The sequence below is a fragment of the Neolamprologus brichardi genome, chromosome 13, assembly GCF_056152115.1.
Source record: "Neolamprologus brichardi isolate AB-2024 chromosome 13, ASM5615211v1, whole genome shotgun sequence".
Lineage (NCBI taxonomy): Eukaryota > Metazoa > Chordata > Actinopteri > Cichliformes > Cichlidae > Neolamprologus > Neolamprologus brichardi.
This window is the reverse complement of record NC_142116.1, coordinates 28,346,837-28,373,309: the sequence shown is the minus strand read 5'-3', so window position 1 is coordinate 28,373,309 and position 26,473 is coordinate 28,346,837. Positions and strand designations below refer to the sequence as shown.

The window sequence follows — 26,473 nt, the reverse complement described above, 5'->3', positions numbered from 1 at the left end:
CACAGCCACCATTGTCGATTCCTCACTCGTCCAACTCGCACCCACTTAACAAAGTGAGGAAGGGAGGGAGAGACAGATACTGAGCAGAAAACAGGTGAAAAGAAGAGGGCAAGTGGGGAAAAGGAGAGTGAGGGAAAGTGTTAGTGAGGAAGGCACAGATTAAAAAAAAGGGAAAGTGAAATTCACAGAAACAGGCAGTACTTCAAAGATATGTACTTATGCGTGTGGTTTTAAATTAATAGATTTTCTCTTTGGCATCCGTATAGATATCAGTCTCTATTCTGACATAAAACAATCAAAGTCAGACTCAACTTTTCTATTTGCTATTGCTTTCTCAGAACTCTCCTATGAAGTAGTTATAAAGACATTTCTACAATCATGATTCAGCAAGTTTCGCCCTGTGAATAACTGGAGAGCTCTGGTATGTGAAAGGCAGCAATTCAAATATCTAATAGCATGATTAAGGATATCAACCTCTAGCTCTGAAGAGTATGAGCTAAATGACAACACACTGTCCAGGCCACATTACTGGCCTGCACAGTGACATCACATACAGTGGGGCAAAAAAGTATTTAGTCAGCCACCGATTGTGCAAGTTCCCCCACTTAAAATGATGACAGAGGTCAGTAATTTGCACCAGAGGTACACTTCAACTGTGAGAGACAGAATGTGAAAAAAAAATCCATGAATTCACATGGTAGGATTTGTAAAGAATTTATTCGTAAATCAGGGTGGAAAATAAGTATTTGGTCAATAACAAAAATACAACTCAATACTTTGTAACATAACCTTTGTTGGCAATAACAGAGGTCAAACGTTTACTATAGGTCTTTACCAGGTTTGCACACACAGTAGCTGGTATTTTGGCCCATTCCTCCATGCAGATCTTCTCAAGAGCAGTGATGTTTTGGGGCTGTCGCCGAGCAACACGGACTTTCAACTCCCGCCACAGATTTTCTATGGGGTTGAGGTCTGGAGACTGGCTAGGCCACTCCAGGACTTTCAAATGCTTCTTACGGAGCCACTCCTTTGTTGCCCGGGCGGTGTGTTTTGGATCATTGTCATGTTGGAAGACCCAGCCTCGTTTCATCTTCAAAGTTCTCACTGATGGAAGGAGGTTTTGGCTCAAAATCTCACGATACTTGGCCCCATTCATTCTGTCCTTAACACGGATCAGTCGTCCTGTCCCCTTGGCAGAAAAACAGCCCCATAGCATGATGTTTCCACCCCCATGCTTCACAGTAGGTATGGTGTTCTTGGGATGCAACTCAGTATTCTTCTTTTCGACGAGTTGAGTTTATACCAAAAAGTTCTACTTTGGTTTCATCTGACCACATGACATTCTCCCAATCCTCTGCTGTATCATCCATGTGCTCTCTGGCAAACTTCAGACGGGCCTGGACATGCACTGGCTTCAGCAGCGGAACACGTCTGGCACTGCGGGATTTGATTCCCTGCCGTTGTAGTGTGTTACTGATGGTGACCTTTGTTACTTTGGTCCCAGCTCTCTGCAGGTCATTCACCAGGTCCCCCCGTGTGGTTCTGGGATCTTTGCTCACCGTTCTCATGATCATTTTTACCCCACGGGATGAGATCTTGCGTGGAGCCCCAGATCGAGGGAGATTATCAGTGGTCTTGTATGTCTTCCATTTTCTGATAATTGCTCCCACAGTTGATTTTTTCACACCAAGCTGCTTGCCTATTGTAGATTCACTCTTCCCAGTCTGGTGCAGGTCTACAATTCTTTTCCTGGTGTCCTTCGAAAGCTCTTTGGTCTTGGCCATGGCGGAGTTTGGAGTCTGACTGGTTGAGGCTGTGGACAGGTGTCTTTTATACAGATGATGAGGTCAAACAGGTGCCATTCATACAGGTAACGAGTGGGGGACAGAAAAGCTTCTTACAGAAGACGTTACAGGTCTGTGAGAGCCAGGGATTTTCCTTGTTTGAGGTGACCAAATACTTATTTTCCACCCAGATTTACGAATAAATTCTTTACAAATCCTACCATGTGAATTCATGGATTTTTTTTTCACATTCTGTCTCTCACAGTTGAAGTGTACCTCTGGTGCAAATTACTGACCTCTGTCATCATTTTAAGTGGGGGAACTTGCACAATCGGTGGCTGACTAAATACTTTTTTGCCCCACTGTATATGACACATATGACATAATATCACAGATAGAGAGGTGATATGATCCAATCCATGGCAAGTGCTTCTTATTTCATAGTGCAATCTTCACAGGCTTCATCTGAAGCACACTTTCTGTGAATTCATTTGCTAATTTGCTAATTTATAGTCAGAGTATTCACTTACTGTTTCTTTAAGGTTTTGCTAGCTTAGCTTAGCTCGTAGCCAATTCGCTAGCAGCATGGCCTCTTCACCTGAACCCCCCATTGTGTAAGATGTTTAGTTACTCCTCGGCTTCCTTTAGCAGTAATGATACTTGTAATAAATATAGCCTATTAACAGCTCTGGAGGTCAGGATTGCTGAATTGGAGATTCGGTTTCGCACCCCTGAAAAACGTGTTGCTAGCCAGGCCCCTGTATCGGGTGCAGCCGAAGGTAGCGTCGACCTCGCTAGCTCTCCCCCCAGCAGACTGCCCCGAGGAGCTAGGGAAACAGGAAGGCTGGGTGATGTTGAAGAGGAAGCATAGTCTTAAACAGAAGCCCCCGGTACAAAACCAACCTGTTCACGTGTCTCAACGCTTTTCCCCACTCGGCGACACACCCGCCGGGTATCAAACTCTGATTATTGGTGTTCTGAGACATGTGAAGCTAGAGACACCAGCAACCATAGTCAATTGTCTTCCAGGGCCCAGAGGACGTGACATTAGAGACATATAAAACTGCTGGCTAAGGGTAAACTTAATTCAGTAAAATTATAATTCACGTCGGCAGTAATAACACTTGGTTACATCACTTGGAGGTCACTAAAATCAATATTCAATCGGTTTGTAACTTTGCCAAAACAATGTTGGACTCTTTAGTTTTCTTTGATCCGCTCACCAATCAGACCAGGAGTGACATGTTTGGCCGCATGTTCTCCTTAAATTGCTGGCTGTCTGAGTGGTGTCCAAAACTTCCGGAGGAAACCTGGTCTTTTTCGGATAGGGTCATATATATATATATATATATATATATATATATATATATATATATATATATATATATATATATATATAAATAAGATAAGAAATCATCATCATTCCAGCATACTCATATTTTCACTGCATCACCTAATGATGTCATTATGGCTTCTTGATACATTATTGCAGTAATATTTGTAACTGTAACTGTAAAAAGGCTACATTTTTAATACATTTTCAGGAATCTATTGTACATTTATATCCAGCATCCAACATATCATACTTTACTCCTGTTCAGAGAATATCCATGGGTTTACCAGAAGGCGCTCATCATTTTTATTGTAGGCTACAGGACATGTCCTGCTGTGTAACAGAAACCACTCCAGTTTGAGACTTATTTGCATGTCGCACTGATGAACCAGTGATAGTTGACTATTTTCATGCTTTAGATGAGCTTTATTGGTCAGAGGGCCCGGTGGCGCCAGTGTCCGGCAGCCTCGCCTCTGTCAGTGCGCCCCAGGGTGGCTGTGGCTATACTGTAGCTTGCCATCACCAGTGTATGAATGTGTGTGTGAATGGGTGGATGATTGTGTATAGTGTAAAGCGCTTTGGGGTCCTTAGGACCAAGTAAATACAGGCCATATACCATTTATAAATCTGATGGCAATAATAATCACATCAATATCATGTCATTGGAAATAGGGTTTACTGTACTTTCTCATCACCTTTGGTTCCTCCAAGGTTATTACCCTGACTCCTTCTCGGATCAGTTATTTTGATGTTATACGATTTAGAAACGGAGCCTAACTAGACTAGACAAACATAACTTAACTCATTAAGGCTGTTTCCCATGTTTCATGAACTATTTTAGAAAGGTTGATCCAAATATAGACAGATATAGACATATTCTTCCAAGCATTACAACAGCAAGAATAATTCCTTATCCATTTATGAATCTACATCAGCTCCCATTCTGGAAAACTACTAGAGCTGCATAGAATTTTAACCCATGTAAATGTAAAAAAGAACAGTCTGAGTTAAACTGCAGAGGTGACTTTTGACATAAAGTAATCTCCAGCCAGGGAATAGTCATAAATATGGATGAGAAATCAAGATATTTTATCCTCTCCAACTTCTTTTTTTTTACTGTTTATTTATTGATATATATCTGTCTTTCGAGGTTTGTGTGTTTTTTTGTAAGAACAAACTGAAGTTATGCTTTACGCAGTATGAAAATTGCGAAACACAATTGCAAAGTGAGTTGCTGGTTCCCAGTCAGTTTGATGATTGATGATGATTACTGTGGACCAAAGTCTGGAAGCGTGATTTAAAATTATTATCTATATTTGTTCAAAAATTACACCAATAATATAATGACTCTATACTGGGAGACACTCCCCTGGGTGGTACAGGAAACGTCTCTCAGAGTTTTTTATGGCACCAAAGACGTTTTTAGCTCTCTGTCCGATCATCACCTTTATTAAGAGTGGACGCTTGAGGCGAGCAGGAGAACAATGTAGATAGATAGTCAGAAGGACAAGGTAAGGCTGCTGGGAAGGAGGGCGAGATAGTGGCTGTGTGAGTGTGTGTGTGAGGGAGTGGGAGAACGGGAGGGGAGGGGAAGGGTGGGAGCAGGTCGAGCTTAGCCAATCCTGTGCCTTGCACTCTCATCTGAATTAAGCTGTGCAAAACAGGCCCCAGGGCTTGGTTGCTAAGCAGTGAGATGGGCTTGCCGATTTCCACAGAGACCTCAGTGGCGAGAGCCTCTCTGATGGCCTGAACCAGAAACCCCATAATAATGAGCAGCACCACGGCAACAATAGAGACCCCAAATAACGGGGTGTGCGCCTCTCGTTTGCTGTAATGTGGGGAATTATGCATGTTATGCAGGATAATTCCATTGTACTGCTTTACCTCATGTTGCGAAACTGAGAGTGACCTCCCAAAAATGCCTTGTGGGGTATGTTATCGCACTCTTTAGGCTCTTTATTTTTTAGCCAAGGAAATAGTCAGCAATGTTTCCTCATGTCGCTGTTGGGTAATCTACGGGATCTCAAGTTCCGTTCCTCTTCCTCTTTGTTTGCATCTCTAGCTGAGGTGGGTCATCTTTCTAGCTATTTTGTAATTTGTAGCCATAGAGACATGTTGGTAAACTTGGTAACTGTGGCAGCAGGGATTCTATTTGTTTCCCTGAGAGCTCTTGAGGTCTGCTCATAAGGGCATTTTCCTGAGGTCTTGTTTTTTTTTCCTTCTTCTTCTTCTTCTTTGGGGGGAGAGGGGCTGGGGTACAGCAGGCGAAGGAATTGCAGGTGACCTTTTGGATTTTAGAGAGTGGAGAAAGCTAAACAAGCCAAAGTCTGTTAGTCTGTCAACAAACACTTAAAGGTCTCAGGAGAAGTTGGGAGCCTCCGGGGGCCAAGGAATGCTATTCATCTGGAGTGTAGGCAAGTACGACCAAGGATGCTTCAACGGAGCACATAAACAAGGACAAATGCCCAGCCATTCTCGTAATAATCTGGTAGCAATATGCAGACGCTGGCTGGGGCACTGTATGGGACTGCATGTTAAAGGTTAAGTGAAACATATGAATAATTATGTGCTGTCTTACTGATTCCCTTGTTTGGAGGTCCAGAAACATTTGCAAATGTTAGCGATGGCATTGTAGATGTAGATGCATTTGTAGATTGCTGCAGCATCTTCGTGTTGTGTGTGTGTGTGTGTGTGTGTGTGTGTGTGTGTGTGTGTGTGTGTGTGTGTGCAGGCATGCGTGAGAGATTGGGATGACTGACAGGGATGCTGTGACATTTTTGGTGTGATTATAATATTTTTTTTAATCTGATTAATATAGATTTGGACATTGCTGCCTGGAGGTGAGCTAAAATGTCATATCTGAATCACAACTGGTAATCCTGCGTTACACTATTTCACTATTCTCTTTCAATTGGGTTTTTGTTTTTTTAAGATACTTTATTAAATGGATGTATGTTTCATTGACAAAATCTCCCTCCCAAGTTGGGGAAAAGTGTCCCAGGAGATGTAGAAGTGACAGAAAATAGATGCTTTGACAGATGAATAAAATCAAACTCAGCTCTCAACTTTTTCCTTTTCATTGCTCACTTCCTTTTTAGGGTCCACTTCTATTCATGCATTAAGCAATGTATTCAATGGGCTCTCATGATCCCTCTTGTGTCACAAACAGCCAGCAATATACCTTTAAACATGATGATTAACATAATACCGACTGATCAAACCTCTCCCGAGCAGAGTTCCAGCTTTTAAAATAAAAGTTTGTTGACTTTCACCTGCACTTCTCTAAACAGGAGGACGATCTTGCAAGTACCGGGAACTGACTTTTTTTTGCTATTTACACTATACCTTTACAGAAATGTTAATTAACCGCATTTGAATAGGAAAAAAAAATACCCAGCAGAAAAAGAAGAAAAGTACATTTTAAATGACAGTGTTAGTGGTGGCCCGATGTGGCCAGGCAATTAGCTGCTGCCAGGGAAGGCGACTGTGGCGATTTTTCTTGCTTAACTCATTAGAGGGGTCTCCGGCAGTGTGCTCACTCATGTCAGGCCCGCATAATTACTTTAAAACAAGGGGGAAAAAAATCAAAGTAGCCACTGTCTGGCATTGTTCGCTGCCCCCTCATCTTGGAATTTAATTAGGCGTTCATTTTAATAAAAGCCCATTTGGGATGAAACGCGGCGTTAATAGTATTCTGGTCCCCTAAAGGCTGTCACGTCTTCATCTGTGGCTTAGATGGACACTGACAGGTGACAACTTGGCTTTTTATAAGCAGATATCAGCTTGCTTTGATAAGGTGGAGGAACAATAAAGTACACACACAAATGGAGCTAAAAATTCACTCAGCATGCAATATTAAAACATTGTTTAGCTATTATGTAAATGAAGATGAGAAATGAGTGAGATTGAAGCGTTTAACTGGCCCTTGTGGACTGTACCATATGCACAGCATCAGCACGGGTAAACCTTCAAAAAATAATCCAGTAGTAGTGTGAAGCTTTATTTGACCTCTGTGTTTGGGCAGGGGAGAATAATTTCTCAACATTTTGCTGCAGGACAGCATGCAGTGACCTCACAATTGAGTCTACAGTGGGTTATTACTTCTTGACGATGTGTGTTTGTGGACTTTGAGAGGTCCGGCATCATGACACACCTTCCTCTTAATGCCTTACATCAACAAAACCCCAGCCACACGGGGTCTCACCAGCCAGTCCAGCCCTTTTATTTTCTGCCCTGCCCTGCTGCGATCTAATTGGTCACCGGTGAGTTCTCCTCTTCCCAGGAATGCTGATGACCACGGTACGGTCCGTTCCTTATGAACTTCTTCAGATCCCCGAAGAGTTCCAAACAACTTCCATCCTCACACTCCAACCTTAGAAATTCACATTTGAGATGTGGATCAGGAGAGGTTGATCCCCTTAATGACCCATTCCATTTTGTTTTCCTGACTGCTGCAGACAGATATAAAAAGGATGGGGGTTTAATTGAAGATGTGGAAAAAAGGTGTAAAGGTTGAGAGAGAGAGATTTCTTTGAAATGTTCCATACCTGTAAACTGCAACCCCAAATGAAATTCTCTCTCAAGCAACAAATCACCAGCTAACTCCATATTTGTTCCAGACAGAATAGCTGCTTGAAGATAAAGGCAGAAAACACCAGCACCCTGTGTTGGTTTTCAAACCAGTATATTGTAGATTTGGTACCAAAAAAGAAAACCTACAACAAGTGTATTTAGCCACTGAAGATTTCGTGCAGTCAGTTGAAGAAAGTGCTGGTTGACTAGTATTTACAGCATTTGTATACTAGTTAAATATGAACAACCAGCAGGTGGCTGTCTGTTTTGCTATGATTTAGGATTTAAATTGGCCAGAAAATCCAAATCCAAATATTTAGGATACTGTTTTTAGATAATAATGCCTTGAGCCATACAAATAAGTTCTTCTACATTAGTCTGGAATTGGCTCTGAAAGGTCCACATCAGGCATGGCTTTATGTTTTTATTGTGGAAATCTTACAAAACTCCCAACACATTCTGACCAGTCAGCATCTACATAAAAGTAATAGCAACAACCAATAGATGCCAGAAAAATAAAATCTGTAGAGCTATAAAAAACATTCCAACTGCTAAAAAATAAATTCTCTTCTTTCTTTATGGAATTGCATTTTATAACAAACTGGTCAGATATCTGGTAACATGCTGAAGCCAGATGACCAAAACTGATACCATGTGACAGTCCAACTTCTTGTAAATTTTGAAATTAGCAGCCATCAGGCTGATTTGAGAATACAAGAAAAATCAACTTGTAGTTTATGAAAATGTTCTATGGACGGATGGATCATAAGCACTGATCCCCAGGAATCATTTTATATAAACACAACGGCAGTAAAGAGGAACGATACATTATACACCACTAAAATCTTAAATCTTATAAAATTATAGGTGTAGTGAAATGGTCAAATGACTTTATGTTTAATGGGATGTAATGAAGGATCAGTCTAAGTATAAAGCAATGCAGTTCACTCTGATAGCGTAAACATTGATTTAAACAAGTTTTCTATGAGGTAACAGTTTCCTCTGGAGTTCAAAAGCTCATTTTACTGGAACTTTAAAAGGAGACAACCAAGCCTGCCTGATTTCCTGTTTTTATTGAAAAGCCAATGTTGGCTCAATACATGAGTAAATCATTGGATGAGTAAGTCTGGTCCTAGCGGTAATGTCTCCTTGCATCTCTGCTTTCTGTTTGCCTTGGATCACCTGACTGTGAATACCCATTCTGTCTGTCTGCATTATCAATCACTTTTTCAAGACCATTACACATATAAACAACGTACCAATGCCAGGAATGACACATCATAGTAACAAATCAAATGTATTTTTTTTATTTTTATGTTTTTTTCAAATGCTCAGCAGTGGTGGTAAAATTATGATTCATATGACAAACACTGGTTGGCTTCCCTGTGTGCTTTGCAGTTCCATGCAGCTGGGCTCTATAAACTCTGGAAGAGCCACTTCACATTTTGTCCTGTAAATTTGTAATATATATGTTCTACCCTCAATTCTTCTCTTGTTACACAGAATCGATCACATGTACTCTCTCCATCTTTGTATTTATTATGTGTGTGTCTATGTGTGTGTGTGTGTCCCTATCTGCCCACCCACAGACATATTCTTAAGGGAAAGTGTTGTTAGATCCTTGACCAAAAGCAACATAATGAATGACCCCAGGGTCAAAGCTGAAACGCACTGAAATCCTATCCAGCAAAAACATGTTGAAAAGACACTGAAAGCAACTTTGTAAGATAACTAAAAAAGTCTGAGATCTGGTTAATGTTAACCAATGACTTCTGTTTAGTGCTTTGAACAAAAGTCACTTGTGAATGACATCTCGTCGCCTGCATGAACTCCTCAGATTACGAGCAGATTTGAACTTAGAAACATCTATTGTGCTTCAAAATTGGGAATCTTAAAAAAATGTAACATTCATGTAAAAATGAGTCAGAGTCAACTTAAACAGGAGTTTTGGGATTATGTCTTTATAAGGATTTCTTCACCAGTGTGTTCAGGGCCCTGTATAGGACCAATACCCTACACATACAACATCTCCCACTCACTCTGTAGCATACGAGTAAACTCAATGGGAGACTGGGAGAAGACCCAAACTGTGAGGGTCACAGGCCAGTGTACTGCCAGTGCTGGTCCCAAGCATGATATATGGGAGGGTGTCAGGAAGGGCATCTGGTATAAAATCTTTAAAATGTTCTGACCCTTGGGCCACATGTTTGACACCACTGAAAAACTCCATCCCCTCATGAAGAGTGGGAGTTGGTGCTAACAATGACTGATGTTCAGGAATTAACTGTTGTGATCTACTAGAAGATGGTGAAAAACATGGCCACAACAGCATTCATTTCTGACAGCATGATCATATTTAAGGCAATATTCCATTATTAAAAAATCTTCTACTTTTTAACCCAGTATGAACCTTCCAGATCCCTCAGGTCATCTGGATCCGGTCTTTTATCAGTTCCCAGAGTCAGAACCAGACACGGAGAAGCTGCATTCAGCTTTTATGCTCCATATATCTGGAACAAACTCCCAGAAAGCCTCAGATCAGCTGAAACACTCAGTTTATTTAAATCCAGGTTGAAGACTCACCTGTTCTCAGCTGCATTTGAATAAAACACCAAATCCACACTTAAGCTTAAATTTCAAAACGTACATTTTAACTACTGATTTTATCTACTGTTCTGATTTTATCTGTTTTGATTTTATATACTGTTTTGTTTGTTTGTTTGTTAATTAGTTAGTTTGTTTGTTTGCTTGTTTTAATCAATTTTAAATCATGCTTTTTATTTGTTTTTGTTTCTAATGTCTCTGTAAAGCACTTTGAATCACCTTGTTGTTGAATTGTGCTATACAAATAAACTTGCCTTGCCTTGCCTAAAGTAATATATGATGCATTTTTATAGGCAATACTTTGTCACTTATTTACCTGAAGAAAGTAATTTGTGACATTACTTATTACATTTTTTGGATGACTCTGTCAACATGGCCAGAGGTACATTGTTATATAATTACTAGTTCATAATATATACCTAAACACAGACCTCTTTCCTAATGATGACACAGCTCCTTTAGTGTTTCATTTTCAACACAAAGCCGTTGATCAGAACCAGGCCATGAACACTCTCCTGGAAAACGGTGTGGTCACAGAGTCCACAGTAAAAACAGGTACAGGTGGAAACGAAGGCTAAAATGCTGCACGGCTGACTGCTTGTTACTGTTTTTGTTACCAGATGAAAATCAAACTTGGCTACGGGTCAGCACTCAACTATAGCACCACTCTAGGTTTGATGTTCTTTGGTAGTTGATTTATGCTAACATGCTGTCTTTGGAGGTATTTGCAAACATTTAACACCAGTAGTGGTTTCTGCCCTGTGCTCGTTTTGAAGTTTACTGTCATATCCATGTCCATTCGTCTAATAAAAATTAAACTAATATTTGTGCCCCAACAAAAATGTAGAGTGTTGTGCTATTTTTCTCCTCCCTCTACTGCAAGTTTACTCATAGTGCACGAGGAGAAATGGTATAATTACATAATTTAGTCCCTTATTTACTCCCTGAAGAAAGTAAGGCGTTACATTGGGTCACTGCGAGAAAACCTAACGTGACTACAGACCCACGATTGGTTCTAAAAAGTAAATAATGAAATTATATTTTGTAGAAAGGCATTAGAGGCCCATCTAGGGTTAGGGTTTGGTTAACACCTACCCTTTTACAGAATGTTTGAATTTAGACGCCTTTAAAAAAATACATAAAATGCAATAAAAAAAATTGTCTTTATAGCATGTGGCTAAAAAAAACCCACCCCAACCATAACTCTGCATGACTCACTGATGACCTGGTGGATGTTAACAGATTAACATGAATAATACCTCAACCACATTTTGCACATACATTCATTTATTTCTCGGTACCCTGGCTCACAGTGGTAAGTGTATAAAGATGAGAGTGCACAATCACTTTTTTTCACGGTAGTCCGCTCAGAATTAGTGACAGGGAGAGAAAGAGGAAAGGCAGAGGGAAGGGGACCACAGGGAGGCTGAGGACAAGTGAAAAGCTAATTAAAAAGATAAGTGACCAGCAGTCGCGGCCTGTCAGGGTGCAGAGCCAGAGCTGAAGTTAACCCGCTTTGTGCTGGATGGCAGCGGATGACAGCCTCGACCGAAGCTTTGTATGGCCTCACCTGTGATGGAGGCGCTCTCTGTTCACAGGTGAAGGGCTACACAAGCCAGGGTGGCACTTAAACACACTAATAGAAGGACACACACAACCACACGCGCACACTCCTCTTCGCCTTCCTCTTTCACACTGTCTCGGTACATCTCTCCCTCCTCTCTCTGCTTCTTCCTCCTTCCTTTCCCAGCCTCTTGTGACAGATCCAGGCGGTGGGTGGTGGCACTGGCACATTGTTTCCTCCCCTCTCTCTCGCCTCTCTTTTTTCCCTCTTCCTAACACACAGATCTACACCCACACATGGGGTTATAATTAATACTTCTCCCATATCCATATTTCATACTGTTTGCTTAGAAAAAGCCAGCGAGCCGGGGCTGGGGAGGGTTGAGGGAGAGAGTGAGAAAGAGAGGGAGGGATGCTAAAAAAGATCTCTAAGATTAATTAACGGTGGAAGAGGGGGAAAAAAGGGATGTGTCCCAGGAAAGCAGCAAGCTCTGCACAATGCGGCACACTTCATTTGAATAACGGAGCCGTGTGTTTTTCTTCTGTGCATGTGTGCATGTGTCATCGTGACACCGCTCTACCTGATATGAAGGATAACTAGTCCACCGGATTAGAAAACGCACCATCTATCCTACGAGTCCTCCTCTCTCCTCCCCCCCTGCACCCCCCCCCCCCCCCCCCCCCCCCACCTTCTCCCCATTATTTGTATTCAAGGTTTTTTGAAATGACATTGCAATCTGATGATGCACCAGCCCATTATATTGTCTAGCAGGACAAATACCCCAGCGTTTTTCTGTGTAGAACTAACACAATTTTTCCATGTCAGAGTGTGTGTGTGTGTGTGTGTGTGAGAGAGAGGGAAGGGATGTGTTGGTGGTGGGGTGCACGGTGGTAATATTCCAGCGGTCCGGGGTGGAGGCGAGGCCCCGGGAATGCTGTCATTAATCCTGGAGGAGGGCCGTCGCGCACTTGGATTATTAGAGAAATAAATTTGCATGCTGCATATGAGCCAGGTGAAAAGCACTGAAGGCGCAAATTATATTTCCCTGACAGGCTGAGCGGGAGAACCGGGGCTGCCACCACATCGTTCCATTACACACACACTCACACACACACTCATATGCATTCCTATTCCTGCTGCTACACACAGTCACTCAGGAAAGCTGTACGTGCGCACATATATGCGGTACACACATTATAGAAAAGAATATGCTGGGCTTTCGATGCGGGGTCAGGAATGTACTGTGCGACTATCTCTGAGCTTCTGTTCACACACTTCCGCAGACACAGCTTGTCACTTAGCTTGTAAGTATCGACAAACCCCTAAAGAAAGAATGCCAAGTGTGGACATAATAAACATTATGCTCTGCTTTTATGTGTGATTGTGTGTGTATGTGTGTGTTTATTCCGTGGGGTCCTCTGGCTTTGGGCTGTCCTCTCACCCTGCCTGTAATGGTCCATGCAGGCCCAGCCTAATGGGGTGGACACTGGTGTCAACTTCATTACTTTACATCTCCCGCCAAGATGAAAAAGTCTCTCCCTGCTTGCACTTTGACCATGCTTCGTTAGCGCTTCCCTCCGCCTTTGCCTTTTTTTAACCTCTGAAGAAAATGTGAAACACTTTCAGAAATGTGTTCATGAAATTATTTTGTTTAGGGGAAATAGTGGAGCTGTAATTATGAGAAATAAGGCTACTCAGTGTGAGTACAGGCCTGGCTGTTACTAAAGGCACTGATGTTTTTGCATTCACCATTTCAGAATGAGTCACTGGCTGCTTTTCTTCGCCAACCGGAAACCTCCGGGGCTGCAGTTCCTTTAATGGACACTTGAGGGTGGCTCAAAATTGGAATCACAACGTATTGCCCAGATTCAGCCGTGAGATAAACATTTTCAGCCTGGTGTAAAAATATTTGGGGGTCCTTTATTGCTAATTTCTTCCTTCATGGCAGCTTTATTCATGGTAAATATTTTTTTTTGAAACTGGATAGTATTTAGGCAGGGGTGGGCAACACTTTTCCCTAGTCCAAGTCTGAGTGTGCTACAGCCAGCAGAGGGCCAAAACCTGAACAACCAAGTAGAAACATGGCACACAAAGAGCTGAAATCTGTTAGAATCCATGGACTTAAACAGACATGTTAGATTCTTTTCCCAGAAACCAACAACTTACTGTTAAAATATGCTGAGTTTTCTGCTGTACCTTAATTGCTTAATATGTGATACATGCCTGCATGAGTGAATGAAAGAAACATTCACAGATACAAACAAGCAGCACTCAGAGAACGCAAACCTCGACCGAGGCATCTCACTCTGTGTGCACTATTTCTTTTTAAGGACACAGTAATGTCTTGGTAGCTGGAGATCGGTACACCAGGGCCTCTACTTGTGGCCTCCACCTGGTGCACATTGCACCCAACCCCTACGGCACCCCCTGCGGGTGGTGGGCCTGCAGAAGAATGGGCCCATGTCCTCTTTTTGGGCTGTGACCAGCCGGCCCACCACCAGACACTCGCCTTCGAGCACCCTTGACGGGCCTGGCTCCAGAGCAAGGCCCCGGTAACCGTATCACAGGCAGGGTGATTACTGTGTTTTCTATATATTCATTTTGTTTTCTTCGTTCTTTTTTACGTGAAGAAGTACTTTAAGAAATTTGTAGTACAGTGAGAATCAGATAAGGCCAGCATGACAGAAGTTTACTTTGATTACACAAACATTGTTATTGGGAGCAGATAATGATTAATAGGTACTGATTTGTAAATAACTGGAGATGAATAACTTTCTAACCAAGCAGCTCTATAATTTCTTTATAATTTCTTTAAATATATGATTGTGAGGTCAGAGGTCAGATGTAACATGATATTTGGATGCAAACTGTAATGTACTATTTAGAATCCCCATATACCTGTGTAATTTCCTGATTATGGCCAATACAAAAAAAAGGTAGTAGAGTGGCCCAAAGTAATGTGATATTTAGAATATCCATCTATTGTTATGGCAATATATTGTCAGCAGTGTAGAGACTAACGCGTTACAGTAACTACGTTATTATTGTGGTAACGAGCACAGTAACTAGTTATTATGCCAAAATCAGGAGCGCGTTAATCGTTACTGGGATTTAGATAGTTATTTGTTACTTTGTGTGGTGGCTATCGCGGAGCTTCCACGGATTCAGTAACATTAGCAAGTGGTGGAGGCCAGCAGGTGGATGAGTGAAAGGGGAGGCAGGAGGAGCAGAGACCCGAGGCGGCCGCAGGTCCGAGTGTCAGGTGAACTGAACTTCAGGTAAGAAGTTATGACCTGCAGTCTATCTGGGTCAGATATGAACCAAGTTTAGGTGGAGTTTATTTTCGTTATGCTGACTTTTTCCGTACTGCGTGCTAGCTAGCATGACGGAGTTTCTATACAGCTGGGTGGGTGCTATCATGTTGATGTTGAACTTTATTTTGTTCATAAGGTTAATTATTAGAGTTTCCAACCGTCCCGTAAAAAACGGAATCGTCTCGTATTCAGAGAAAATATTACGTGTTTCGTATTGAGGTGAAAAGGAACACAGTCCCGTACATCAGCTACAATGAAAAAGACACAAAGCTGGACTTCTTCTGTGTCTTTGCAGCACAACTGCCTGCTCTTCTCTCATTCTCTCCCCCTCCCTCTCCTGTTTCTACTTCAAATTGATCAATGATCAGCTGAGCTTTTCAGCTTTTCTGTCGCAAGTCCCATGTTTATCGCCCACTTTGCGCCAGAAAGAAGAAACCAGCGGAGGTCGGCAGTAGATTGACTTTTAGGTCAGAGGTCAGATGTGGTATGATACTTGTTGGTTAGACCTTGGTGGATGTAAGTCAGATTTTAAATGACTTTTTTGTTTACACACAAACACCAGGAAAAAACACAACCTTGTTAGTGGAGACAATTATGAACATATTCATGGTTATATTCATGAATGTGAGTAAAATCATTTTGTGTTCTGTGATGACCTGTGTGAGGACTGTTTTACAGGTGTAGCATTATAGACCTGAATAAAGAGAACAGGTCTAAAATGAGTGGAGTGGCTTCCTGATGGGTGCGTTGTAGCCCAGGGCAGCTTCGTCACCATTAACCTATTTAACTCAACTGGATCTCAAGAACATGGTTGTGCTCTTGGTGGCATTTTTGATGGAATTACCTAACAAATATTACAACTTGCTGTGAGATGGATACTCCAAGAGGTTTGTGCAGTTTTGGCTACTCTTACTCAACACAGGTGACCCTCAGAGTTTCTGGATTCGGGTTGCTAACCAAGCTTGCTGGTGAGTTGATACTTTTCCACTCCATCCCACAGTCTAAAATATGGTCAATTCTGCCTCCAAAAACCAACATGATGGATGCAAAAACTCACATTACAAATTCCAGCTCACCCAATGCTTTCCTTAATACATTGACAGGAATTTTGAATACATTAAAACATTTTGAAATAGCATCCCATTTACAAGATAACACATGATGCTGCTGCTCTAACATAGTGAAAGGATAGCCATATGGCAACGACAAAGCTCCTTACAAGGAACTGGCCCATTACCCTCTTGTTATTCTTGTCTTATCTTACCTAGACGTAAAATCAAAGGCAGGTTTAGCTGTGGTCATAAGTTGGCTGAATTCATCTGTAAAACTGCAGCTGTTAAAATATGTCCTAGTAAGCAGGAATTTCAGACAATCTAAAAAAATTCCGATTCTAAAGATACTTGAGAGTCACAGTGAGATATCTGAGAATCTTTTTGAGAAATTTATTGATTCACATTAGTGAATGAAACAAACTTTTCAAGCCTTATCAACCTTCTTTTGAGTTCCCATAAAGAAACAAAAAACACAGAGAAGCAACAAGTGCCTCAAATACGGGGGGAAGTGTTCAGGAATTTACTTTTTATTAGAGGCTATTCAGCTCCTGGCTACCAGATATGGAAAAAAAATACATTTTCAAAGTTAAAAGCATGCAGATAACATTTTGGCAAAAAATCATGGGTGTAGATGCTGATTAACTTTTAGGGGTGCTTAAAAGGGTCCCTGATCGCCACGCTCGAAGGTGGAAGTGCCTGCTGTTAGAGTGTTTTCCTGCCACCTTTGTTCAGCTAAAAAAAAATGTTGCCTTTGAACAAATTCCACCAGAAAAGGAGTGAATAGGGTTGCTTTTGTCTGTAATTTATAAGTGGGTTGATCAAGGACTTTAATCTGATAGATGCAAGTTTTCGTTTTAAGAAGAACCATTTAAATACACCTGCAAACCAAGAACACTTCCTCACAACACAAGCTTCATTAATATGTAATGGTTTCAGAATAGGATACAGAAACACCGCCATGGACTGTACAGATGAAGACACACGGTCCTATATGTCCACTGCAGATCACTTGCCAGCCATCTTTCATCTCTTGGCCTGTGCCTATAGGCAGAGAGACAGAGAGCAGCAGGCAGAGAGTAAATTTGTTCTAAAGCCCCTAGTTAGGCATGCATATATTCCTATTATAGTCAGCGCTCCCGGAACAAGACAACAGACAGCAAACAGAATGACCTTGAAATATTTATCCCCAGCCTCGCTTTGGAGAATTAAGTTTGGTGTCAGGGGCAACTTGCAGCTATCCAGCTCCACTTTGTGTGGAAACATGTACTCTCATGAACACACGCACACACACACACACACACACACACACACACACACACACACAACCATCCTCCTTTAGCGGGTTATGTAGACTGAGACAAATGGCTCATGTACCATCTTGCAGTTTTGAATATTAAAGGCGGTCAGGGAGGCAAAGCTTTGATTGGGACAATAAAGGCTGATGAACAGGATCTTAGAGCATGGGAGAGGAGTGTGTGTGTGTGTGTTTGTGTGTGTGTGTGTGTGTGTGTGTGTGTGTGTGTGTGTGTGTGTGTCACAGTGCAAGGGACACAGCCAAAACCCTGAAGTGGAAGCCAGGAGCTGCCCGGCCCAAAATGCGGTCTGTGTGTGTCTGTGTGTGTCTGTGTGGTGGGCGAGTGGGAGGGTGAAGAAGGGTAAAAAGTGACCTAGTCCAAGCATATGTGGGTCAGATTGTTGAAGAATGTTGTAAATTGGTTTAATGCGTGTAGTTTTCTGTGACTTTGGATTGTAACTCAAACCGATTGCATGGTGTATAAGTTTGTTATTTACTGACCACATTTGACTGAGCACTAACTTGCTTTCATGAAAAAAAATAGTTACAAAGGAAAAACTGCAGCCTGCTATTCAGTGAGCTAATTTACAAGATAACCTGAAAGAGCTGCCAGATGTTGACTGGTAGGTAAACAGGATACTATCAGTTTCTCTTATAATTAACAGTCTTGATTTTATTAAGAACAGTGAAACTATGCAGCTTTACTGACTTACTCATCTGATCACAAAGCAGTATAGTATAAAACATGGATGTAGCTTCCGTGAAAGTGCTTTAAACCTGCATTCTGTCTGAAAGCTACAGCTGTGCTAGCAAAATAGCTGCCTGACTTTCCAGATGACTTCATGGACTCACTCATTTTGGATCATACTGAAGAAAAGTTATATATTTTAAAAAGGAGGACTGTCCATGGTATTACGGCTCATTGTCTGATGAGCAGGCAATTTCACAGTCATAACCTTAGGCATGCTTAGCTTAGCTTAGCTTAGCTTAGTTTAGGCAACATCGCCTTAAAACTTTCTGACCCTCACCTTATTTTTAACATTGTCTCAGCTATTAGCTTCTTCAGAATATCTTGAAGAAATGTGAGCTAAAACTGTTTTTGTGCCCCAAGTTTTGAGCTTTACCATTTTAACACTTGATCCAGTCAGTGTTGCCAACTTAGCGACTTTGTCGCTATATTTAGCGAGTTTTCAGACCCCCTTAGCGACTTTTTTTCTAAAAAGCGACTAGCGACAAATCTGGCAACTTTTTCTAGTGTTATTGGAGACTTATTTATGACGACTTTTTGACGTGAAAGGACGTGTTGCTCTTACTCTCAACAAGCAGCGGGTGCTGCCGTGGGCACCTCACCCATGCTAAAGCGCTCACGGGCGGAGGATAGTCCTCCCCCAGCTGCAGGAGATGTTCACACCTATGCGTCCAAACTGCAAATGAACCGCGCATGAGCGAAGCCGCTGCTCCCGCACTGACTGTAACGCAGTCAGTTCTTCTTTTACTGTTATGCTTTTTGTGGATCACAAGGTTTAAAACTACTTATAAACACACACACACAAAGTAACTCCACCAGAGTGCCTATTTCAGGTCACTTTTGCCGGTCGAAGCCCGGATAAAGGAGTAGGGTTGGAATTGTGACATTAAAAAACAGTAATTGCTAAAAGACATTTAATTTGTAGTTCTAAATAAATTCTAAATGCATTTAGGACGTTTTTTGCTCACTTTATGTCTCTTCCACGATGTTATTCTCTCTCCAACAGCGTAGGTTACAATTACATTAGCATGACCCATTATGCAAATTAGGTGATGACGTCATTTAGCGACTTCTAGCGACTTTTAGGCCAACCAATAGCGATTTTCCTTACTGAGGAGTTGGCAACACTGAATCCAGTACACCATAGAACAGCAACCAGCTAACTTTATGGCTTTCTGTGCTTAACTGCTAAAAGAATTAATATCACAAAACTGATATGTAGGACTCAGTTCAGCATCAGCAAAGATCATGGTAGAAGTATAACTTCCAACTTTCAGGTGTTATGACTGCTGAGTGGTGAAACATCTAGATTGACGGCGAGTTAGCGTACAAGGGGTTTATCTGCTCTGTTTAGCCTAAATAGCAAATGCTCTGGACCAGAAAAATAAAGCAAAGCACTTACACAACCAATTAGACTACAAAGACTGGAATTACAGGGAGGACTTTTCAAATTAAAATAGATTAGAGTATTAAAGTTTTCATTGGTAGTGTTTTTATGACTAAAACAATTCCACTAAGCTACAAAACATGCAAAGATGCCTTTCCTCTCATAATGTGTGTTTCACCAACTTAGTTTGAAGTTAGTATCAAACATCATTGTTCTTCCTCTTCAGCCAGAGATCAAAAAGAATCGCAAACAACTTTGTGATTTATTTGGAGATATTCTATGTAATGATCCATTACGGAATATCTAAGGGGACGTCTGTACAGAGGAAACATGATGGAGGCTTCGCCAAAAGCCTCTTTGTTGTACTTATGTAATTGTCATGTTCATAGGGAATTTTTATTGAAACAATAACAAAGCGCATGTCCACAAATTAGCTTCACTTTCTCCCATTCAACTTCTCATTGTCTGCAATGCCTGTGAGGGCTTACAATAATGGATGATTGGAGAGGAGAAAGGAAAAGCAGTATGCTGTGTGTGTGTGTTTGTGTGTGAAGGGGGAAAGCATGTTGGCAGTGTGGTAAAGAAAAGCCTGCTGGATTGTTGGAGCACAGTGGAAGGATGCCTGCCAGTTTCTATGCCACCGGGACTCTCTGACCTGCGCTTCTGCGTGTTGTGTTTGATTGTGTGTATGCAGCTGAACTCAACAACAGAAAACCTCCGCCTGCTCCAGCATGCGTTCACACTGTGTGTGTTTGCTGTTTCACTGAGTGTGAAACTATGTGTTTCTACTCTGCGTTCAATTTGTGCTTAAGCCGTGTGCACCTGCGTATTATATTGTGTGTGTGTGTGTGTGTGTGTGTGTGTGTGTGTGTGTGTGGGAGGCAAGCAGATGAAGACGGTGCTTGCCTCATATTCAATGTGATCTGCAGCCTCACCTCTGTCATTATATTTAGCATACGATCCAGCTCCGTGTTTCATTATGCATTCCCATCTACTGCTCTGTGGTGTGAATCTTACATCTCAATTAGCCTCTGTGTTCTGGACATAAAATGCATTATTTGTGGCAAGCAATGGAAGACCAAAGCAATTCAAACTTGCAACTAAAGTGCACATGACTGACCCAACGTAATTTAGTCTCACACATACACACGCACCGAGGACATAATGTGTGCACAGCGATTTAAAAACATCCATTAGTTTTTTTCTTTTGTTTGTTTGTTTGTTTGATTTTTTATTTTTTATTTTTTTATTTTTGGGGGGGGGGGGGGTGTCTTTATTTCAGACACATGCAGCTACAGTTAATTTGAGCGTGTGATGTATTTTTTTTAAAATTTACATATTAAGTACATCTACTGAACCCTTAAAACAAAATCTAAACTTTCCTTAGACACTCTCCTCAGTATTCATAATTTTGCTTCTCTGCTACACTGAAATATTTAAGCTTTAGCTTGTCAAAGGACCCCTTGGTCCCATTTCAGCACACAAGTAAACAACAAAACCATAACTTTTTACCCAAGCTAACCAATTACTTTTTCATCCCTGTTGTTCACGTAATAATTTTTAGTGTCTAAACCTAGCCAATGAGACACAAACCACAGGAAACTGGCTAACAAACGTAAGGGACATTTAGCAGTATTATAGTGACGAGGACCCATTAAAGGTCACTTCAAGGGACAATGGGTGAAATAACCACTGGTGATGTAACATGGGCTGGTCCCGAGTTGAACTTTTCTCAACTTTTTCTCAGTCTTGTCTACTGACATATGACAGGTTTACCTTTAAGCAACCCAACACCTATTTGTTCCACCACCGTTCTAGCTTCCTGAGCGGACATTGTTGTTTTTTAAAACACCATCCATCCATCCATTCGCTTCCGCTTATCCTTTTCGGGGTCGCGGGGGGCGCTGGAGCCTATCCCAGCTGTCATAGGGCGAGAGGCGGGGTACACCCTGGACAGGCCGCCTGTCTGTTGCAGGGCCAACACACAGAGACAGACAACCATTCACACTCACTTTCAATCGCACATTCACACCTAGTGGCAATTTGGATTATCCAATTAACCTATCCCCACAAGTTGCATGTCTTTGGACAGTGGGAGGAAGCCGGAGAACCCGGAGGGAACCCACGCAAACACATGCGGCAACAGTGCTAACCACCGTGCCACCGTGCTTAAAACACCACTCTCATCAAAGGATACCTGGCCATGCCAGAACAGTGCCATGCAATGTTAATGGGTTAAAAAGATGTTAATTAATAAGACTAAATAAACCTCAACACCTATACCTGCCAGCTGGCAAAGCTGGGTGTATTTGGAGATATTGCTGTTTGATTTTTATATCAGTTTTCCCTTTTACATTGAATGTGCAGCAGTGTGCTGTCAGTTGTGATGCTGACACTTATTGTCATGAAGCGACGAAGGGTTTTGGTTTTAGTTGTGTTGGCTATCACAGTGAGAGAATTTGGAGTTTGATCCTTTACACCTTCATACATGTCAGCAAGAACTACTGAGAATTTTTGTTTAAATTAAGGCTTAGATCCAAAGAATGTGCTGCTACCAGTCTGCACTGTACCAAAGAAAATGATGTGAATATTTTGAAATCCTTACATTCACTTTGCAGAAAATCCTGGAATTAAAATCAAATAAAACCAAAACTATCTCTACAGTCATTAGAAGTAATCGAGAAAATAAGCTTTTCGTAATTTAGATCAAGTGACCCTTTAAACACAGACCATGCCTTTGTGGTGATAGTCTGCAGCTTCACTAAGAACAGCAGAGGATTTGATGTCTTGCTCAAGGGCACCTTGACGGTAGTTGTTCAAGGAGGAAGCGGCTTTACTCGAGTCACAATCCAGGCTCAAAATGCTGCCCACGTCACGTCAGCATAATCTTGGATCCTTGCCCAGACAGTTTTCCTTAATCTCACATTACCATATCTTTTATACAGAGCTATATGAACCTCTGAAATGGTAGTGAAAAACCTAGATATACATGCACACATACCCTGTACCCTGCTAGTTGTCTCTTGGTGTTATGGGCAAGAGCCTGATTTTGCCTTTTTATCAACACACTATTAAAAAAAACCCCAACAATATGACAAACATTTTCTTTTCAATTGTACCATCTAACTTCTAAGCTGACTCTTAGCACCTTAGCAGAGATTGTATTTCAAAAAGATGTTATTTGTTTAAACCTTAAAATTACCAGGTGGAAAGTTAAAAGTATGGTGCATTGATCATGTTAAAAATAAATAAATATTAAAATTATCAGTAATCGGATTACAGTAACACGTTACAAGTAACGTGTTACTGTAATCCGATTACTTTTTCAAGTAACGAGTAAAGTAAGGGATTACTATTGCAAAAACGGTAATTAGATTACCGTTACTTTCCCGTAGGAACGCTGCGTTACTGCGTTACTAAAACCGTGATTTTTTTTGCAAGAATGTCTCATGACAGTGACGTAAGCGAGTGCGACGTTCGTGACAACAGCTGTGTGCAGATCAACAATGGATCATATATCGAGTGCGGGAGAGAGTATGAGCACGCAGCGTTTAAAGCGTGGAAGTACTGACCTTACTTGACCTTACTAAGTTTGATTCCATAAAAAGTGACAAAAACATTAGTGTCCGTTGTGCGTGGGAAAAAAACTTCTTTTTACAGCGAAAAAACCCCTAAACTTCCAAGCAAGCACCGAGTAGCTATGACGTAATGGGAAACTCACAGAGAAACTCGCGGATTCTTCCACTGACCGCTGCGGCACACCTGCACCAGGGTAAACTTCCGCCTACCCAACTCCTGCTTTACAGGTGAAAATAGAGCAACAGGACCGCTGAGTCTTTGATTTTATTTATTTTCTGCTGTGTTTTACTTGCATCTATTTGAAAGACTGAGTGTAAACACACAAAAAATAATAATAATTTTGTGCTGGAATGTGCAGAAAATAGGTTTAAATATTAAGCAAATTTCTTCCAGTCAGTGAATGTTGCATATAATTACATTTTTGCTTGATGCATAAAGTTAAAAGATTAAAACTAATAAAACTAAGTGACTAGGTAATTAATTACTTTTGAAAATAAGTAATCAGTAAAGTAATGGGATTACTTTTTGGGGGAAGTAATCAGTAATTAGCTACTTTTTTCAAGTAACTTGACCAACACTGATCACCAGTAACCTGGCGTTAAGAGGTTAGTCTGATCGTTTTTAGAAATGTGCATAAAAAAGCTTATATCCACAACCAATACTGTAAGCAGTATCATCCTAATATACAGATCCAAAGAAATACAGTAAATATGCCGAGGAGTCTACTATCTTGTTCCAACATCTGGTTTTAACAGAAGTCCACGTCTGGGAGAAAGGTCGCCATGTAGATTGCTCAATCAGACAAGGCCTGGCAGTCCCAATATCAGGTACCTTACTACAGTTCTCGCCAATGTGGTCCTGTAAATTATCTTCATTTAATATTGAAAAGACCTTCAGATTGTCCAGTTTCCTGAAATAACTGCAGTAGTCCTGTAGCAAATGTATTAAAGAAAGTAATAATGAGATTCTAATGGTTTCTTTTTTTGATATTTTATAAAATATTAATACATACATTGGTTTTACAACGTTTTTTTTTCTTTTTAACAGAAGATCAGAGAAAGACCGATAACCAGTGAAACAATAACTAATTAGCTGTCTGAACATGCTGCACAAGTTATAACACTACATAGTCACTTATTACTTTTTTGGTCATAGTTAAATTAGTTAGTTTTATTCGTATTAAAAAAAATAAGAATAAAAAGTGTTACACAACCAAAATCTACCAGAAGCAGATACTTTTGATATCTTTGTTTTTGGACACACAACCATAACAACGCATATTGGAAAGTTTTCATGTCCGTTTTCTGTCTGCTTGGTAATGACTCACATTTATGAAGTTCATTCAGGCCGGTACATCCAGTCCCATGAAAAATAAAAGAATTGTGAGCTGAGAGCATGTTAATGACATAAAAAATGAGTCCAGTACATGTTGATTTTATTGAGTCAGTTCTAGTTAAACAACCCAAAGTTAAAGTGGCTCAGGAGATATAATCTGTACGAGAAATGACACCTTGTATCCTTAAAGTCTAATTTGTGTTCCCTCGTGATGCCTCATTAAAAGAAAAAGTTATGCATTACAATTAGGAAACAGGGTTGAAACCAAATGACGGCAGTATGCATCTTCATTTGCCCTCCTAAGCCTTTGGCTAGTGATGTTCACTGACCTGTCACAGTCAGCCTGGCTCACCTTCTCCAACAGGGCCCGACAGCTGACACTAGCGCTCCCCTCCTCTTCTCTTCCTAATGTGTTGTGATAAGGAGCTTATGTGAGGTTTCCAAGGCAAGATTACCCCCTCAAGGTATTTTAACAGTCTGCCGTATGTGGGCGTACGTTTCATGATCACTTCCATGCAAAGGTGACGCTAGCAAGCAAAGATGTTGACCAGGAGAGGGGGGTGGGTGATGTTTACACGTTAACCTGGTCTGAAAGACAAAGCTCGGAGAGGCCAAAGCCCGAGGACATGACAGAAGTGATTTCCATTGTTTTTCTGACACGCAGGGACATGTGGTAGCCTGTAGCTGTTGCAGGGATCAGCTGTCCGCACGCTTTTTGATTGCATGAGTCTGCCAGCAGGCTTTGCTGAAGTGAACGCAGTTATTGATTTTAATTGGGTGCATGCCCTTCTGAACCCCCCAAAATAAATACCAAAAGCAGATGTGCCGATCCGGTGAAGTGCTTTCTCGTGATCCTACTTCAGTAAGACACAATGGAAAAGGATATTCCAGCATCCTAATCTTTGACAGCATTTCAGCAGCAATCAGTTCCACATGCAAGCAGTGGCACTAATGCCACAGAGTTTACATCAACAGATTGTGATGGTTTTCTTCTTTGTCTATATGCTTCGAGCAACTGGCTTCTACGTGAGTGTGTTTCGTGGAAATGCGTGTGCGTCTTGATGCAGACCCCACATGTGTAGCATGCTGGCATGTGAGCGCTGATCCCCTGAGCTCAGACTCTAAGATGTCGATAGCCAACCTGTAAATGACAGGCACAGAGGGAGTGTGTTTAGCAGTTTGGCTGGATCTTAAAAAGGTCACATACGCACACACAGACATGCACAAAGTCACATACACACATATATAAAAGGACATGTCAAGATGACCCCCTTTGTCACCTCCATCTAGGGCCAAATTACTACTTTGTGCAGTATTTTTTTAAGCTTGCTGAAGTTTCGGTTACTTTTAAAGCAAATCCATCATTCACATTGTTCTAATAATATCTGGTTATGACGGGAAACTCTCGAACTTTGCAGCTGCACAGAACCAAGTTGCTGTTGTCTTGGGAAGACACTCCAGCTCAAATTTGTTGGATTTGACTACAACTGAAGGATTATGACTGGTCTGTTGGCTGAGAGAAATCTGTGACCCCTTGGGCCTATAAGAGACTCACTGGATAAAGAAATCAATTAATAACTACATTTTCACACAAATAGAAATTAGAAACATAAAACCTGTTTTTCGAAGAACTTTCTTCCCTCCTGTGGGGTTGAGGCTGCATATTACACACAGTTTTAGTGCTGGAGGCGATGGAGTAGTGGCCAGATACCACTTGTTGATTTGGGCTCTAATGTTCATAGAAACAGTGTGGCTGTGGTTTTGCTGTTCTGTGAGAGTGATTTTGATTAGTTTCAGTATATCAATTCATGGTGATGAAACTGTAGAAATACATTAATAAGTTTCTTTCTTAGCAATGCTGGCTGTGAGGCTCAACAGTGTCATTTGGCTGAGTGACTGTGAAACCA

At 41.2% G+C, this 26,473-nt stretch overlaps 1 protein-coding gene across 1 annotated transcript in view; it reads left to right on the top strand.

Moving 5' to 3' along the window:
• LOC102779806 (uncharacterized) overlaps positions 1–26,473 on the top strand; it is a 407,388-nt gene that overhangs the window by 264,681 nt on the left and 116,234 nt on the right. The gene's annotated exons all lie outside the window — the stretch shown is intronic.